Source organism: Chrysochloris asiatica, unplaced genomic scaffold (assembly GCF_000296735.1).
Source record: "Chrysochloris asiatica unplaced genomic scaffold, ChrAsi1.0 scaffold00062, whole genome shotgun sequence".
NCBI lineage: Eukaryota > Metazoa > Chordata > Mammalia > Afrosoricida > Chrysochloridae > Chrysochloris > Chrysochloris asiatica.
Genome location: NW_006408580.1, coordinates 11,409,160 through 11,428,699, shown reverse-complemented (window position 1 = coordinate 11,428,699; position 19,540 = coordinate 11,409,160).

Below are 19,540 nucleotides of genomic sequence, written 5' to 3'. Positions count from 1 at the left end.
TTTCTTCTTCGGGTTGAGCTCTGTTCATCCAGTCATTGAAGCCAGGTCAAGTGGGTATCATCTGCAAGTGTGGGTGTTCTTGCGTCTGTCCGCCCTCTTTTTATGGGCTGGTCACCCCGCTCTCCATTCTAGTCCTCTGTGGCTGTGTTATTGACTCTGTGCCCATGAGTCCCCAGGTCTTGCCTCACTGCTGGCTGATCAGGTCTCCACCCGGGGTTCACAGTAGTCTGCCTAACGATGTAGGGCTTAGCTCACCACTTCATTGATGTTCTTCGGTCACTTCCCCTTATGGGTGATGTGTGTGGTTGCTGATCAAACCGTATATTTCCCTTGTGTCTTAGTCTTGGAAGAGAATTTGCACTGAGAGGACCCGATCACTTGCCTTAATGTCTCCTGGACAATTTCATACACATTTTGATTCATCTCATTGATTGCAATCCCTACAATGTACCATACTTCATCCTACTACTCTCTGCTTTTCCCTTTCCATTCCTCCTACTTTCCTAGCCCTTCCTGCCTTCTAAACTTCATCTTTGGTCAAATGCTGCCCTTTTGATCTCAAATGGTTGATTGTTCTAAGGAGTGCATACCTCCCTAGTGTTATTGTTCCATTATAGACCTCTTGATTGGTTGACTGAAAACTGAGTTACAGGGCTGAGTTTATTTCAAGACCATGGGATACTAAGGACCATAGTCTCTGGGATTCTTCCAGTCTCTATCCAACTAGTGAACCTGGTTTGTTTGTTTGTTTTAAATGATTTTGAGCTTTGGTCCCCATTTCCCCCCCCCCCCATAATTCCAGGGCCTTCCAAGTTGGTAGTAATATCTGGCCATGATCTAGTTCTTCTGGTCTCAGTAGACTAGGGTTCTCACTTTTATTTTCTTCACTCTTCTTTGCTCTGGAAGGAGAGAGAACAATAGTTGTACCTTAGATGGCCACTCACAAGTGTGTAAGACTGCAGGCTCTACTCACCAAAGTAAGATAAAGAACATTTCTTTGTGGACTTTGCTATGCCAGTTGACATTGATTTCCCCAAGATTGTGGTCTTGAGCCCACAGGCCCAGCAACTAATTCCCTCAAGGTGTTTGGTTATAGCTAAGAAGTCTTCATAACTTTGCCTCTGTATGCCCTATTGTATTCATGGATATATTTGCAATATATACAAATGAATATATAGACATATATACTGTTAAACATATTTGTGGGTGTAGTCCCATTCAGTTTCACATCCTTGTTCATCTTACATTCCTATGTATACACTCATAGATTATTGTAATTACTGTTATGAAATGGTTGTGTACATAATAATATTTACTTCTGTTGCCTTTAACTCTTGTGCTCCTCCTAGCGTCTTCCTTTGCCTTGATCATTTTGTGTTCACGTCCCACTTATATATTGCCTTCCCTTCACCAAAGTTAATATGGTTCTACCCTTGGTGATAGAAATGATGCTGGAGAATGCATGATAGAATTCTGTAAAACCAATGATTTGTTCATTTCAAATACCTTCTTTAGACAGCATAAGAGACGACTATACACATGGACCTCACCAGATGGAATACATAGAAATCAAATTGACTACATCTGCAGAAAGAGACGATGGAAAAGCTTCATATCACCAGTCAACACAAGGCCAGGGGCAGACTGTGGAACAGACCATCAATTACTCGTATGCAAATTCAAACTGAAGCTGAAGAAAATGAAAACAAGTCCACAAGAGCCAAAATATGACCTTGAATATATCGCGCTTGAATTTAGAGATCATCATCTGAAGAACAAATTTGATACATTAAACACTAAAGACCGAAGACCAGAAGAGTTGTGGGATGACATCAAGGACATCATATATGAAGAAAGCAAAAAGTCATTGAGAAGACAAGAAAGAAGGAAAAGGTCAAAATGGATGTCAGAAGACACACTGAACCTTGCTCTCCAGCATAGAGATGCTAAAGCAAATGGAAGAAATGAGGAGATACAAGAGCTGAACAGAAAATTTCAAAGATCAGCTCCAGAAAATAAAGCCAAATATTACAACAAAATGTGCAAAGATCTGGAATCAGAAAACCAAAAAGGAAGAACGTATTGCATTAGGCAAATCTGCTGCCTTTTAAAAGTGTTGAAGAGTGAAGATGTCCGCTTGAGGACTAAGGTGCAACTGACCCAAGCTATGGTATTTTCAATAACCTCATATGCATGCGAAAGCTGGACAGTGAATAAAGAAGATCGTAGAAGAATTGATGCTTTTGAGTTATGGTGTTGGAGGAGAATATTGAAAGTGCCATGGGCTGCCAAAAGATCTGTTTTGGAAGAAGTGCAGCCAGAGTGCTCCTTGGAGGCCTGGGTGGACAAACTTCATCTCTCATACTTCAGACATATTGTCAGGTGGGACCAGTCGCTGGAGAAGGATATCATGTTTAGTAGGGTGGAGGGTCAGAGAAAAAGAGGAAGATCCCCAACAAGATGTATTGGCCAAGTGGCAGCATCGATGGACTCAAGCGTGGCTACAGTAGTGAGGTTGGGCCAGGATCGGGCAGTGTTTCATTCTGCTGTGCATAGTGTCTCAGTACCCACTCGATGGCACCTAACAACAACAACCCTTTAATTAGTGACTTACCTTCTCTTCCCCTCCCACCCTGCCAGCTTTTAAAGAATTATTCATTCTCTGTATAAATCTTTTTCTTGACTATTTTTTAAAGCTTTTTATTGTGAATTGGATGAAGGTTTACAGAGCAGATCAGTTTTCCCTTCAACAATTCATACACATTTTGTTTCATCTCATTGTTTGCAATCCCTACAATGTAACATCACCAATTCCCACTTCCTCCTATGTCTTCCTGTCTCCACTCCTTCTTTCTTAACCCTTCTGAACATTGTCCTAAGGTAAATGCTGTTCTTTTGATCGCAAATGGTTGATTATTCTAGGATGTGTGTTGTTAAGTGTTGTCAAGTCGGTTCTGGTTCTGACTCATAGCAACCCTGTGTAGGGTTTCTGAGGAGCAGCTGCTGGTCTTGTAGAACAATAATACTACTAGTAAAGGTCTGTGTACCTCACTAGTATTATTGTTCCCTTATAGACCTGTCTATTGTTGGCCTGAAATGGAGCCATGAAAGTGAGTTCATTTCCAGACCTAAAGAGTTGCCATAGTCTCGGAGTTCCAACCAATAAGCCTGGTCTTTCTGATCCACATTTTGGCCTACTCTACCCAGGACCTTCTAATGTGATCCTTTTCAGAGAAGTCGGTATTAAAAGTACCATGGACTATCTAAAGAATAAACATGTCTGTGTTGAAAAAAGTACAGCCAAAATACTCCTTAGAAGCCAGGACGGCAAGACTTCATCTCTCATACTTGTGATAAGTTATCAGGAGGGATGAGTCCCTGGAGAAGGACATCATGCTTGGTAAAGCTGGGGTTCAGCAAAAAAAAGAGGAAGACCACCAGTGAAGTGGATTGACACAGTGGCAACAGCAGTGGGCTCAAATGTAACAACAATTGTGACGATGGCTTAAAACTGGGTAGTGTTTTGTTCTGTTATACACGGGGTCGCTAGAGTTGGAACCAACTTGACGGCACCTAACAGCAAAAACTTAACAACCCAGGGCTTTCTAATGTGACCCCTTTCAGAGAAGTTGGTAGTGGTAACAGGTCACCATCTAGTCCTTCCGGTCTCAGGGTTGTGGAGACAGATATTCGTGTGGTCCATTAGTTCATTGGACTCATTATTTCCACGTGTCTTTGATTTTTATCACTCTTTGTTCCTTTCTTCGTGACAGGAAGAGACCTATAGTGGCACTTTAGTTGACTGCTCACAAGCTTTTAAGGCCCCCATTGCAACTCACCAAAGTAGGATGTAGAACATTGTCTTTGTGGATATGTTATGCCAATCAACCTCAGTGTCCCCCAAGACTATGGTCCTGAGCTCCCAGGCCCAGCAAATTAATTCATCAAGCTGTTTGGTTATGTCTAAGAAGTTTTCATAACTTTGCTCCCGTATGCTCCACCATATTCATGCATATATTTGCAGCAAAGATAAATACCCATGTACAAGTATCCTCTGTCAAACCTACATATATTTGTAGGTATACTCCCACACCTGCTCAGTCTGTGTGTCTATCCGTGCATCACCTCACAGATCATCATCTCAAGATTGTGTATATATGACATTTCTATTTCTAACTTTTTAAGGAAGCGCCATATTGTTTTCCAAAGTGACTGAACCATTTTGCAATCCCACCAGCAGTGTATGAGGGTTCCTGATGCTCCACATCCTCACCAGCCATCACTGTTTTCTCTTTTTTTGAACTTCTATATTAATGCTGGGGTGAGATGTTATCTCATTGTTGTTTTGATTTGTATCTCTCTAATAGAACGGAATCAACAGCACATAACAACAACAATAATAGTTAATGGTGGCAAACATTTGGTGATGTGTGTCTTCAGGTCTTCTGCACAGTTTTCAATTGTATTACTTAACTTTTGTCATTGAGGTGTTAGGGTTTTCTACAAATTTTAGAAATTATGGCTCTACCCAATATGTTATTGTTTAAAAGTTTTCTCAGTTTGGGTTCTCTTTTTACTCATTTGGTGAAATCTTTTGAGCATAAATGCTTAATATTTAGGAGGTCCCAGTCATCTAGTTTGTCTTCTATTGTTTGTACATTTTCAATTATGTTTGATAGTGTTACTTATGCTATACATTAGGGCCCCTAAGTTTGTTTCTATGTTTTCTTTGATAATCTTTATAGTTTTAAGTTTTACATTAGGTCTTTGATCTTTCTTGATTTCATTATTTGATATGGTATGAGATGGGCCCTATTTCCTTTTGCTGCAGAGGCATATTCAGTTTTGCTAGTACCATTTGTTAGCCTATGTTCTCATTTAATGAATTTCAGCCCTTGGTCAAAGATCAGCTGTTCATAGAGGAATGAATTTCCTTCTGAGTTCTCAATTCTATTCCATTTGTCTATGTGTCTGCCATTGTACCAGTACCAGGTTGTTTTAACTACTATAGTTATATAGTAGGTTTGAGATCAGGAGAGGTGAAGTCTCCTACTTTGTTCTTCTTCTTCAGTAGTGCTTTGCTTATCTAGGGTCTCTTTCCTTTCCACTTAAAGTTGGTGATTAGTTTTTCCATGTCTTTAAAGAATGATGTTGGGCTTTGGATTGGGATTGTATTATATCTGCAGATTCCTTTGGGCAGTATTGATATGTTCACGATGTTAACTGTTTCTATCCATGAGCATGGTATAGTCATTCACTTATGTAAGTCTCTTTTGTTGTTGTTCTCATGATAATTGATGCTTACTAGGGAAGTTGGTGTTCCTGTTAACCACCGTCAAGTCAGTTCTGACTCACAGCAACCCATATAGGGTTTCCTAGGAGCAGTTGGTGAGTTTGAACTGCCAACCCCATGGTTAGCAGTCCAGTGCCCATCCTATAATGATACATCAAGACCCCATTAGGGAAGTAACAGGTTACAGGATCAGAAATGACTCAGAATACAGTTCTGTGGTCAGAGCAGCCTCTTCTTAGCATGATCTACAGACATGCTTTTCTCTGGCCCTCAGCCTCTTGGCCCCAAGGCCCTGTGGCCTCTGTACTTCTCAGCAAGTGTTACAAAGCTCTTTTAGCTGTGCCAGTGAGTGCTCAGAGGCACTCTACTATACTAGGAAGCCTAGGTCCAAAGGCTCTCAGCTCTAGCTCCATGGGTCAGCAAGTTTAGCTTCACCTGTAGGTGCCCAGAGGCACCCCACTCTGCCAGCAAACCTTTTGCCCCAAGGTGCTCAGCTTTCTTTTTCTGTGGGCTGGGAAATGGACTACTCTGTCTCATGCCAATCTCTGGGTTCTGCTGTCTTTGCTGCTGACATTTCTTTGTCACCACTTCTCACTGTCTCCCATGTCACAGCTCTGTCTCCTATATCCAGGAGGTCCAGATGGAGGACACAGAGATCGTTTTATTTCTTCTTTGCCAGTTTTGATGCCTTTTATTTCCCTTTCTTGCATTATTGTTCTGACTTTGTTGTTGTTGTTGTTGTTGTTAAGTGCCATCGAGTCAGTTCTGACCCATAACAACCCTGTATAGAGTTTCCAAGGAGCGGCTGGTGAACTTGAACCACTGACCTTTCAGTTTAAACCAACCTTGTAGTCTAGTGCATTAACCCACAGCACCACACCAGGACTCCAAATTGTTCAGACAAGGATTTCAAATACAATATTGAATAGGAGTGGTGACAAAAGGCATACTTGTCTGGCTCCCAATCATAAGGGGAATGCTCATCAATCTCTCTCCATTGATGTTGGCTGTTGGATTTGTATATTTGTTTATGCCTTTAGTTGTATTGAGGGAATTTATTTTCCTTCTATACCTGTTTTGTTCATCCTTGTTATCAGGAATGGATGTTGGATTTTGTTAAATGCCTTCTCTGCATCAATAGATGCAATCATGTGGTTCTTTTTCTTTGTTTTATTCATGTGGTGGATTACAGTGATTGTTCTTTTAATACTGAACCATCCTTACATACCTGGTATGAATCTCACTTGCTCATGATGTATTTTTTTGATATGGTGTTGAATTCTGTTGGCTAGGATTTTGTTGTAAATTTTTGCACCTATGCTCATGACAGATACTGGTCTATAATTTTCTGTTTTAGTGGTGTCTTTGCCTGGCTTTAGTATCAGGCCTGTAATTGCTTCCTAGAATGAGTTCGGGACTATTCCATTATTTTCTATGTTCTCCGATAGTTTGAACAGAATTGATGCCAGCCTTTTTCTGAAGGTTTTGTAGAATTCACCAGTGAAGTCATCTGAGTCAGGACTTTTTTGCTGTTGCTGCAAGTTTTTATGACGGGTTCCATTTTTTCTTTTGTCATGAGTCTGTTCAAATTTTCTATCTCAGATTGTGTTAGCTTGGACAGGTAGTGTGTTTCTAGGAAGTTATCTATTTCTTCTGGGTTTTCAAATTTGTTGGAGTACAGTTCTTCATGTTGGTGTTGTTGCTAAGTGCCATCAAGTCTGTTCCAACTCATAGTGATCCTGTATAGGTTTTCCAAGGAGTGGCTGTGAGCTTGAACCACCGACCTTATGGTTCAAACCAACCTTGTAGTCCAGCACATTAGCCTGCACTATCACACCAGGACTCCACAGCTCTTCATTGTTGTTGTTGTAAGGTGCTGTGGAGTCGGTTCCAACTGGTAGCGACCCTGGACAGGGTTTCTGAGACTGTAAATCTTTACGGGAGCAGAAAGCCTCATCTTTCTCCCGCAGAACAGCTGGTAGTTTCGAACTGCTGACCTTGCAGTTTGCAACCACTACGCTACCAGAGCTCCTTGTTCTGTTATTATCCTATTTCCGTTGGTTCTGTAATGACATTGTCCATTTAATTTCCCACTTTTGTTACTGGAATCTTCTTTTCCTTTGTTAGATTTAGCAGTGGTTTTTAAATTTTTACTTATCTAATCTTTTCAAAGACCCAACTTCTATTCTGTTGAGTCTTTCTATTCTTTTTCTGTCTCATTGATTTCTTCTCTAATCTGTATTTCTTTTCTTCTCGTGATTCCAGGCTTTTTTGCTGCTGTTTTTCTCATCATTGAAGTTGTTGGGTTAAGGTGCTGATTTTGATTCTTTCTTCTTTTTTGATATGTGTATGCAGTGCAGTTAATTACTTAATATAACTCACATCAGTGTTTTTCTTCATGGGTCTTGTGAAGTCAGCGGAAGTCAAACACTGGCCCACATCCTTTTTTACAGTGTATTCATGGTTACAAATTGTCCTCTGAACATTGCTTTTGCTGTGTTCCAAAGGTTTTGGTATGTTGAGTTTTCATTCTCATTTGTTTCAAGGAATTGTTTTATTTCATTTTTTACTTCTTCTGCTACCCAGTATTTAAGCAGCATGTTATTACTTTTCCATATATTTGATTTATTTTCCCCCTTGATCGTCCTGTTGTTGATTCCTAGTATTATAGCACTGCGATCTGAGAAGATGCTTTGTAGTATTTCAAAGTTTTTTTAAATTTAATGAGGCTTGCTAACATATGGTCTATTCTGGTGAATGTTCCATGTGCACTGGAAAATAATGTATATTGTGCCATTGTTGGGTGGAGTGTTCTGTACAAGGATATTTCTAAAAGTTAATGGAAAATGGACTTCAACAATAATGGAATTTCTCCACTAACTTTTTATGTGTCTTTGTTGAGTTTCTTTCTAGTTGTTTTGTTTTGTTCTTCATCAGAAATGGCGTATTAAAGTCTTCTATAATTGTAGAGTTGTCTATTTCTCTAGTCATTTAGGTGGAAGTTTGATTTATGTGTTTTGTGGCTCTTTCATTGAATGTATAGATATTTAATATGGTAATGTCCTCTTATTCAATTGACCCTTAATAATTATCCAATGTCCTTCCTTGTGTCTTATGATGATTTTTGCCTTATCTGAAATTAACATTACCACTTCTGCTCATTTTTTATTGCCATTTGTTTGATGTAATTTTTCTAGCCTTTGATTTTTAGCCTGTTTTTGTCTTCGTGTCCCAGGTGTATCTCTTATAAATAGCATATTAATGTGTCTTGCTTGCTAATCCATTCTCTGACTCTCTGCTCAGTGTAATTATCAATAGGTCTGAATTCACCGCTGTCATTTTGCTGTATGTGTGCAGTGCTGTTGATTTCTTTGTTCCACATCATTTTCTATACTGAGTTCATTTTTGCTTGTGGACTCTCTTATCTCCTTCATTACTGTTGCTTTAGTGTTTACTAAGTCTGTATGATTTTTCTCATTTTTATTTTATAAGGTTTACTCATTTTCTTTGAGGTTACCCTGTAACTTATTATCTTTCTTCCCAAGTTTAAAAAAAGAATATAAAGCTTTAAAAATGAGTAAGAACAACAACAACAAAAACCAAGGGAAGGGAAAAAAGACAGAAAAAGGGAAAGAAAAAACCCCAACTAATTAGGTAGAGTGAAAAAGGAAAATAAAAACAAAGACCAGAAAAGTAAAGATGAAAAATGAAAATGAGAAGAAGGAAAAAACTAAAACAAGGGGAGGGAAAAAAAAGAAGAGGGGAAAAAAGGAAAAGGTTGTGGGGGTGGTGCCTGGACAGTGCTCATGCCAACCAAGGAGGCTGTGGGGGGCGGTGCATTCAGCCCAGGATGGTATTTTTCCACCTAGGAGGTGGTTGGGTGTGGAGCATCCAGTCTGTGATGGTGCGTTCTGCCTACCCAAGAAGGTGGTACTCTAAACATGGGACAAGGATGAATCTCTAGCTTCTGGCAGAGCAGAGGTAGCATGGTGGGGTGTCACCAGCTGCCAGGTGGTGGAGGTGGAGAATGGCTACACTTCTGGTCACTGGAAGGGTATGGGAAATAAGGGACGATAGCACCGTTCTGGTCAGCAGCTACCAGTGTGACCGCTGGTACAGTCCTGGGCAATTAGACAATTACAGTCCTTGCTCCAATTAGAATGCTGATTGAAAAAAATTCAAAATGGCCTCACTGTGTCCTGCCAGTTGACAACTCACCACTCCACGTGTCTGTTTATTCATGGTTTTCATTCACTTTCTTCCTTTATTTGAGATTTGATCTTTCTCTCACTTCTTTATCCTTTCCTCTGCAGGTCAGGGTTCCAGGATTATCATCCATATCTGTTTCATTTGGTTTCTTGTGTCTTTGTTACAGAGGGTCTGGAGAGCTTGTCTGCCTAGTTCACCATCTTCCTGGAAGTCTTGTTTTTCTTTTTTAAATGCAGGGAAATTTATCAGGCCTCTGTGAATGAAGGGAGTCCCTGGGTAATGCAAAGAATTTACACATTTGACTACTAACAAAAGTTGGTTTGTGTTTACCCAGGGTGCTTTGGAAGAAAGGCCTAGTGATTGATCTACTTCCCCAAAATCAGCCATTGAAAACCGTAGGAAACCTAGTTCTACTCTGATGCTCAGGAGTCCAAATCAACTCAACAGCAACCATTATGTGAGTGGAATGCAAGAAACAAGAAAGAGAACAGGTGGGAAGAGAATGGGAGGGAGGCTAGGTGGAGCATGAAGATGAACAAAATGAGTACCAGACCACAAAGGCCTTCAGAACCCAGGTTTGCTTGCATTCTGTAGCTGAAGCCTTATAAGCAGAAAGTGATATGATAAGATCTGTATTTTAGAAAAAGAAGAGTTCTGGTTACAATGGGAATGCTAAATCAGATTTTGGAATTGTTATTGTTGTTGTTATGTGCCATGGAGTCGGTTCCGACTCATAGCGACCCTGGGTTTCCGAGGCTGTAAATCTTTACTGGAGTAGAAAACCTCATCTTTCTCCCACGGAACGGATGGTAGTTTCGAACTGCTGACCATGAGATTAGCAGCCCAATACATAATTAAGAAGCTACAAAATCCCAGGAATATAGAAAAATGCTGACCACTCACATATCTGTCTAGAGGCAGCTTGGGTCACTCCCATGTCTGGGTATGGTTGCCTACTGACTGATCTAGACTGGTCTGGGCTGAGGTAACTGGGATAACTTGGCTCTGTTCTAGGACCTGGCTAAACTAAGCACATTCTCATGATTACAACAGAAGTACAAGAGAGAGGGCAAATCAAATTGAGCAAGCCCTTTTCAAGCTTCTGCCTTTGTCCCATTTGTTAGCATCCTATTGGAAAAAGTATGTCACATGACTGATCCCAGTGGGCGAACACTATGCAAATAGGAATTTTTAGTCCTCAAAACACTTCTTCCTCTGAGGCTGAAGGATAAGAAGAAAGGATGAATCAGTGTAGGTGAGTGTATTTTGGGTTTTTTTTGGTTTGGTTTTCCCACTAAAAATGTTTTCTTTTTGTTTGTTTGCCTTTTAAATTTGTTCATGATGTTTGTGACAGACGATTTTTTAATTTGTTTTTCTTTCTATTGTGGTGAAAATATACATAACAAAACGTACACCAACTAACAATGTCTACATGTACAATTCAGTGACATCAATTACATTCTTCAAATTGTACAACCTTTCTCACTGTCAACACAGGTAGGTTTTGAAGTTAGGTAGAAGGAAGTTGAAGGGATTCACACTTGATAAACCCAGTTTTCTCAACAAAGTAGAGTAGTGGCAGAAACTCTGCATGTTCAATGTCTCTTGTGTTGTTGTGAAGTGCCATTGAGTAGGTTCCGACCCATAGTGATCCTAGTTAGGGTTTCCGAGGAGTGGCTGGTGAGTTTGAACCACTGACTTTGCAGTACAGCGCATTAACCCACAGCCCCACACTCCGCTCCATGTCTAGCTCAGTGAATTTTAAAAAAGTTGAAGTTAATAAAGGAACCGCTGAAAACATAATATAAGAGAGTGTTCTGACTTGTTTTGGTCGAGACTATACTACAAAAATAAAAAATTTAAGTGATATTTTTGAAGCTTTAAACAATTATTCTGTTTAAAGGTAGGGTTTATAGTCACTTTTAATGGGAGACCATTCTTTTGGGGGAAGTCCTTAATGGGCCTTTTGGTTATGCAAAGGGTTTTATTCAGAGTTGGTGGTTGAGACAAAGAGCTGGTAACTGTTCTGCATAAAAATTTGCAAGGTACTTTACTGTAAATAGAGTGCTGCTCTTCACAGTGTTTCATTTGAAGAAAACTTTTGCTTTTCCTTTTGGGGCCCAGAAATAGAAGTAGTGTGCAGAGAACAGAGACAGTGAGGAAGACTTGTCCATGAGCACTCCAGTAGGCATGAGGGGCATGGGACCACCCTGTAGTTAGCAGAGGCTTGACCTGATTTTTACACTGTAGTTCCTTCTGTGTTTACAAACTTTTCGCTGTTTGCAGCTATGCTTTGAATAACTGCATGGCACAAATGGACCTGGTGTGGCGCTGTAGGATAAGCATTGGACTGCTAACCTCAAGGTGGCATTTCAAACCCTTCATTTGCTCCTCTGAAACCATAAACAGGGTCACTATGAGTCAGAACCAACTCAACAGCACTTAACAACAACATTAACATAAACACTGATAATTCAAACCCACTCAGCAGCCACGGAAGAAGGGCCTAATGAGCTACTTTTGTAAAGACTGTTGTTAAGTATCATTAGTCAGCTCTGGTAGCGTAGTGGTTGCCAATTGGGCTGCAAGCCCCAAGGTCAGCAGTTCGAAACTCCCAGCTGTTCCTCAGGAGACAGATGAGGGAGGCTTTCTGCACCCGTGAAGATTTACAGCCTCGGAAACCCTGTACAGGGTCACTATGAGTCAGAACCGACTCCACTGCACGTAACAACAACAACATTCGGTTCCAATATTTGGTGGGTTTGAACTTAAAGCCAAGAAAACCCAAGGGGCTTACAAGAAAACCCAAGGGGCTTCTAAGGTGTTCCATACTATTTAACCCAAAGTGTGGGCAATATTCAAAACACCAAAAACCAAACCCACTGTGGTCAAGTCCATTACAACAACCGGCTTGTGACAACCTTTCAAATTCTTTTCTGTTAGGAAGGCGAGCTGGGTAAAACCTTGAGGTCAAATTGGAAAGAACTGACAAAAATATGCTAACACTCATGCTGCTTGCTGAGCGAGGACTACTAAAGTCCCTTGTCTTTGGCCTTCTTGTGTCTTCTGTCTTCTACCAGAATCCATAAAACTATGACAAGTTAACTTACTAGCTTACAAGTAGAATAACATTTCAGACTCTTCACAGTTTGTTTGTTTTTTTACTTTTTATTGTGAATTCAGTAAAGGTTTACAGAGATCATCATTTTACATTCAGCAAATCATATATTTTGCATGATTACAATCCCCTCCATGTACTATCAGTTACTTGTATTTACCTCTATTCACTTTTACTATTGCTTCCCTGTGCTCCTCAATGCCTTCATCTTTCTTCTGCTTACTTCCCTCTGGTTATATACTGCCTGTCCTTGAACAAGAAAAGGTAAAAACATTCACTGCCTTCTCCGCCAAGGAGACAAGCTAAAATGTTAATCAGGTTACTGAGCAGAACCAATCCTCTGGTTTCCTTCCTGTCTTCAAACAGGTCCACAACCTAACCCCTCTCCGATTCTGACCCCATATAAGTCTGCACTGCCCTGTATTTGCACTCAGAATCTGGAGAAAGTAGCTCCTCTGAGCCAGCCTGCTTAACAAAATCTGAAACTCTGTTTCCTCGGTTTCTTCGAGGACAGATCAAGTGCTACTCTGACAGCCCAGGGCTGCTGTGACACTCTGGAATCTAAAACTGCTGTAACACCCTGTCACCCATGCTAATATGTGTCTACTTTCTAGTCCATGAATAAGTTATCCAAACCCCGTAGCCATTATGCTGTTGTTAGGTGCTGAGTCATAGTGACCTATTCACAACAGAACAAAACACTGCCCGATCCTGAGCCAATCTCACAATCGCTGTGATGATTGAGCCCATTACTGCTGCCACTATACCAATCCATCTCGTTGAAGGTCTTCCTCTATTTGCTGAACCGCCACTTTACTAAGCATGATGTCTGTCAACAAGGACTGGTCCCTCCTAATAATATGTCCAAAATATTGGAGACCAATATGAAGTCTGCCCATCCTGGTCTCCAAGGAGCACTCTGTCTGTACTTCTTCCAACACAGATCTGTTGGTTCTTTTGGTAGTCCTTGGTACTTTTAATATTCTCCTTCAACACCATAACTTAAATGTATCAATTCTTCTATGGTGTTCATTATTCATTATCCAACTTTCACAGGCATTTGAGGTTATTGAAAATACCATGGCTTGGGTCAGGCATTCCTTAATGTTCAAACTGACATCTTTGCTCTTAAACATTTTGAAGAGGTCTTGTACAGCAGATTTACCTAATGTAATACGCCATTTGATTTCTTGACTGCTCCTTCTATGAGTGTTGATGCTTGATCCGAGCAAAATGTAATCTTTGATAACTTCAATCTTTTCTCTATTTCTATGGATGTTATTTATTGGTCCAGTGGTGAGGATTTTTCTTTTCTTTACATTGAGATGCAACCCATACCGAAGGCTGTGGTCTTTGATCTTCATCAGAAAGTATTTTAAGTCCTCTTCACTTTAAGCAAGCAAGGTTTAACCTGCATATTACAGGTTGTTAATGAGTCTTCCTCCACTCCTGATGCCATGTTTTTCTTCATAGAACCCAGCTTCTCAGATTATTTGCTCAGCATACAGGTTGAATAAGTATGGTGAAAGAATACAACCCAGTCTCACATCTTTCCTAATTTTAAACCATTCAGTATTCCCTTGTTCTGTTCAAACAACTGCCTCATGGTCTATGTACAGCTTTCTCATAAACACAATTAAGTATTCTGAAATACTCATTCTCCACAATGCTGTCCATAACTTGTCATGATCCACACAATAGAAAGTGTTTGCATAGTCAATACAGCACAAGTAAACATCTTTCTGGTAATCTCTGCTTTCAGCCAAGATCCATGTAAAATCAGCAATGATAGCCCTCGTTCCACACCCTCTTGTGAATATGGCTTGAACCTCGAGCAGTTCCCTGTCAATATATTCTTGCAGTCATTTTTGAATTATTTTTAGCAAAATTTTACTTGCTTGCAATAATAATAATATTATTTGATGATTTCCACAGTCCCCTGGGTCACCTTTCTTTGGAGTGGACACAAATATAGATTTCTTCCAATCAGTTGGCCAGGTAGCTGTCTTCTAAATTTCTTGTCATAGATGAGCGAGTGCCTCCAGTGCCACATCAGTTTGTTGAAAGATTTCAGTTTGTATTCCATCAATTCCCACAGCCTTGTTCTTTGCCAATGCCTTCAATACACTTGGATTTCTTCCTTCAGTATCATTGGCTCTTGATCATATGCTACCTCTTGAAATGGCTTTCTTTTTGGTACAGTGACTCTGTGTATTCCTTCCATTTTCTCTTGGTGTCTTCTGCATCATTCAATATTTTGCCCAGAGAATACTTCAATGTTGCAAGTCGACACTTGAGTTTTTTCTTCAGTTCCATTAGCTTGAGAAATGCTAAGTGGGTTCTTTCCTTTCAGTTTTTGAATTCCAGATCTTTGCACATTTCATTATAATGTTTGACTTTGTCTTCTCAAGCTGCCCTTTGAAATTTTCTATTCAGCTCTTTTACCTCTTCATTTCTTCCATTTGTTTTACCATCTCTGCTCTGGAGAGCAAGTTTCAGAATCTCTTCTGACATCCATTTTGGTCTTTTTCTTCTTTCTTGTCTTCTTAATGACCTTTTGCTTTCTTCTTGTATGATGTTCTTGATGTCATCCCCCAACTCTTCTGGTCTTTAATCATTAGTGTGTAATTCATCAAATCTGTTCTTGAGATGATCACTAAATTCAGGTGGGATATGTTCAAAGTCATATTTCGGCTCTCATGAACTTGTTTTAATTTTCTTAAGATTCTTCAGATTCAGTCTGAACTTGCACATGAGCACATGTTCTGTTCCACAGTCTTCCCCGACTTTGTTTTGGCTGGTGGTATAGAGCTTTTCTAAGGTTTCTTTCCACAGATGTAGTCAATTTGATTTCTGTGTATTCCATCTGGTGAGGTGTATGTGTATAGTTGTCTTTTATGTTGTTTAAAAATGGTACTTGCAATGACTAAGTCATTGGTCTTACAAATTCTATCATGGGATCTCCAGCATCATTTCTAACCCCAAAGCCATATTGTCACTACTGATCCTTCCTCTTTGTTTCCAACCTTTGCATTCCAATCACCAGTAATTGTCAATACATCTGGATTGCATGCTTGACCAATTTCAGGCAATAGAATTCTTCAATTTTGTTATCAGTGACTTTAGTGGTTGGTGTGTAAATTTGAACAATAGTGGTATTAACTGGTTTGCCTTGTAGGTGTTTGGATATTATCCTGTCACAGATAGCATTATACTTCAAGACAGATCTTGAAATACTCTTTTTGATGATGAATGTGATGTCATTCCTCTTCAATTTGTCATTCCTGGCATAGTCAAACATGTGATTGTCCAATTCAGCTCACTAATGCTTAGGATAGTGATGTTTATACATTCCATTTCATTTTTTACAATTTCTAATTTTTCTGGATTAATACTTCCTACATTCCATGTTCTGATTATTGATGGATGTTTACAGCTGTTTCTCCTCATTTTGAGTTGTGTCCATCAACAAATGAAGGTCCTGAAAGCCTTACTCTATTCACATCATCACTGTCAACTCTACTTTGAGGAGGCAGCTCTTGGCCAGTGATATTTTGAGTGACTTCCAACCTGAGGGACTCATCTTCTGGTTGGAAGAATATCTGACATCATTCTGGTGCTCTTCATTATGTTTCAATATTCAATACTCTGGTGCTATCTGTCCATGCTCCACTGATATTCATAAGGTTTATCAGTGACTAAATATTCGGAAGTGGTCTGTCTCTCCTTCTTCCTAGTCCGTCTTAGTCTGGAAGCTCAACTGAAATCTTTCCACCATGGGTGACCCTGCTGGTAATTAAAATACCCGTGGCATAGCTTCTGGAATCACAGCAACATGCAAGCTACCACACTACGACAAACTGACAGATGAGTAGTGGTAACCATCATAGATTATTTATTTAGAAAGCCTTTTCTTAACTTTCTACAACATTTGTCTCAATAACATTCATCCCCCTGTGACTGACTAACCTTTCTCAGCATATTGCCCTCTGGGTTCATCCATGCTGTGAAGTGCTCAGCAAACTCACCGGCTGCTACTCTTCAATGTTGCACAGCATTCCATTGTGTGTATGTACTAAAGTTTGCTTCACCATTCCTCCCTAGATGCATAGTTAGAGTGTTCCCATCCCTTTGATGGACTTCTGGTGTGGCGTTGCCCGTTAATGAGGTAAACTGCAACGTTGGTTTGGGTCATTAGGCCAGCAGTTCAAACTCACCCGCTGCTCCTTGGAAACCTTGTACAGGGTCACTATGAGTCGGACCCCGACTCCATGGCACTTAGCAACAACAAAGCAACCATCCCTTTGATATGTATCTTGTGGGCCACGTATTGAAGGATCCTGTTTTTAAAAAATCTATTCTGCTCTGTCTCTTCACTGGTGTTTAATCTATTTACATTCAGTGTAATTATCAATAAGCATTAATTAATTTCTGTCATTTTGCTGTGTGTTTTGTGTGTGTGTGTGTGTAGTACTGCTGGTTTCTTTGTGTCTGGCGCCATTCTATTCTCCCCTTTTACCAATGCTTTGGTACTTCACAAATGTTTGTCAAATAATGAAATGAATCCTTATTTATTTACTATTTATTTTCAATAGACTTGAAAATACCATTTTACTTGACATAGTCATCAATTTCCTATCATTGTTACTCTACGCTTCGTCCCCGACCCACAGTCTTAAGATAGTGGTATCATAGCACTTGGGAGTATTTGAGTACATCATAATTATAAGGCATTGTGGGACAATGCTCTGATGGTGGATGTCTTTACGGTAAAAACCATCATACATTGACTTTTATGGATGTTTCTCCTACATTTCTGAAATTCACAGGCTTTTATTTCTTCATGAATTTTGTTTCCCCCCAGTCTTGATGTGGCACTGTTGGATCAGCATTGGACTGCTAACCGCAAGATTTGTGGTTCAAAGCCACCAGCCGCTCCTTGGAAATCTTACACAGGGTTGCTATGAGTCAGAACTTGACTTGACAGCACTTAATAACAACAGACTTTAGAAAAGAAACTTGTAACAAATGTTTCCATGTAAACTTATAGGTTGGATTCCCAACTATTTGTCTGAGTCGGTAAGCTAAAAAGGAAAATGGGAAGAAATAAAAATAGGGACTCAACTGACCCAAATGGAGAGACAGGGAGAGAGGTTAGCACATTGTGCAAGTTTTCCACAGCTCGCTGTTCAGCTGCTGAAGTCTGGGTTAAAGTTCAAAGGCGAAGCTGTATGTAAATATATTTTCAAATTCAAAAACGAAGCGCAAGTATTTGGAACTCAAATATTTTCTACATTAAAATCAAGTAATAAATTTTAATGCAAGACAGAAGAAATTCAGCTCAGATATAAATACCACCAGTGTTTAAACTGTAGTTTTGAAACCTCAGTCCTGGCACACTTGTAGAGCCTGCCTCCTGCTGACTCTGGCGACAATCTCTGGGCTAAATATGAGTCATAACTTGTGACCTTGCAGACACCATCTGTGAGGTGGGGTGTTTCACTTCTCACTTGGGCTCGTCTGTGCTTGTGTTAAGTGGAAAGTTGAGGACGTAAGAGGAAATAAAATGTGGGAATGGGATTCTCCTAATTTTATTTTGAAGTTAGAACATATTTCAAGATTTCAAACAAATGAAATTGATGAGACCATTTGTGTTTCAGTAAGGATAAAAAATACAATGGCTCCATCGACCTAAGACTGGATAAGGAAATGTGGCCCATGCATTCAAAGGACTATTAATCATAAAGAAATGAAGTTCTGATACATCCACGATGTGGGTGAACCTCAAAACCAGTATTCTGATTGAATAAGTCAGTCACAGAAGGACAATTACTGCATGATCCCACTTATGTGAAATACAAGGGGGCTTCAAAAAGTTCTTGGAAAAATTCCATAATCTTTCAATTCTATTTTTCAGTGAATTTTTTTTAAGCCTCCTCATAAGTAAATGTCCTGGAGGATTTTATCTTAAGAATAATAAACAAAGAGATGCTCTGGTTTGTTGGTTTGTTATGCATAAACTAGTTTCGTTTACTTAGGGTAGTCATGGTAAGATACCCAAGTATGACCTCAAGACATTCATTTAGCTTTGGAGAATCAAAATGAACAACATTAGCTGTAATGTTAAAACCCACATTTTTAGACTTCAGATTTCGTTTTCTGTTTTTTAACCTTAAACAAGTGGTCTCAGGGAGGAGACTTGACTGCCCCTTGAACTAGGTAGGATTCAAGGTCACTTGTGAGGAGTAGTAGCTCAGTAGATTTCTCAGTCTTCTGTCTTCTTCGAAATTTAGCAGAAATCCACAGGTTTAGATACCTTGTATACAATCAGATTCAACTATATTTTATGTTTTATTGCCAGTAAAGGGCATTGTTGTATGACAGATTTATGTTTTATTAATTTGCATTATGTTTTATTGATAATTAGGGGATTGTTATATGACATATCTATGTTCTTGCTTGCTACATGCGTCAAGGCCAAGTTAATAATAATGATGGGAATTGTTTAATGATAAATTTTTTGTTGAGTGCCCGTCAAGTGGATTCCAACTCATAGCAACCCTGGGTTTCCCAGAAGCAATGTATTTATGTTTTGTTAATATAGAGTTTGGTTAATGTTACATTCCATTACAGCCCAATTTCAGAAAGTTATTTATAGCCTACTTCACATACTTTTATTATCTTATTTTCAAGGTTAGAATAACTTTCTAATAACTTATAGTTAATAGTTAAAGAGCATTATGGTGATATATAACAGGGTAAGTCAAAAATAATTGTTATAAAATCATAGAAACCTTGATTAAACAAGCAACAAAACAGGAAACTATTGCTTCTCAACATATCCTCCATCCAGGTCTATAAAATTTGTAGGTAGTCATTTACATGGTGTAAACCGAAGAACACTGTGCTCTTTGATTTAC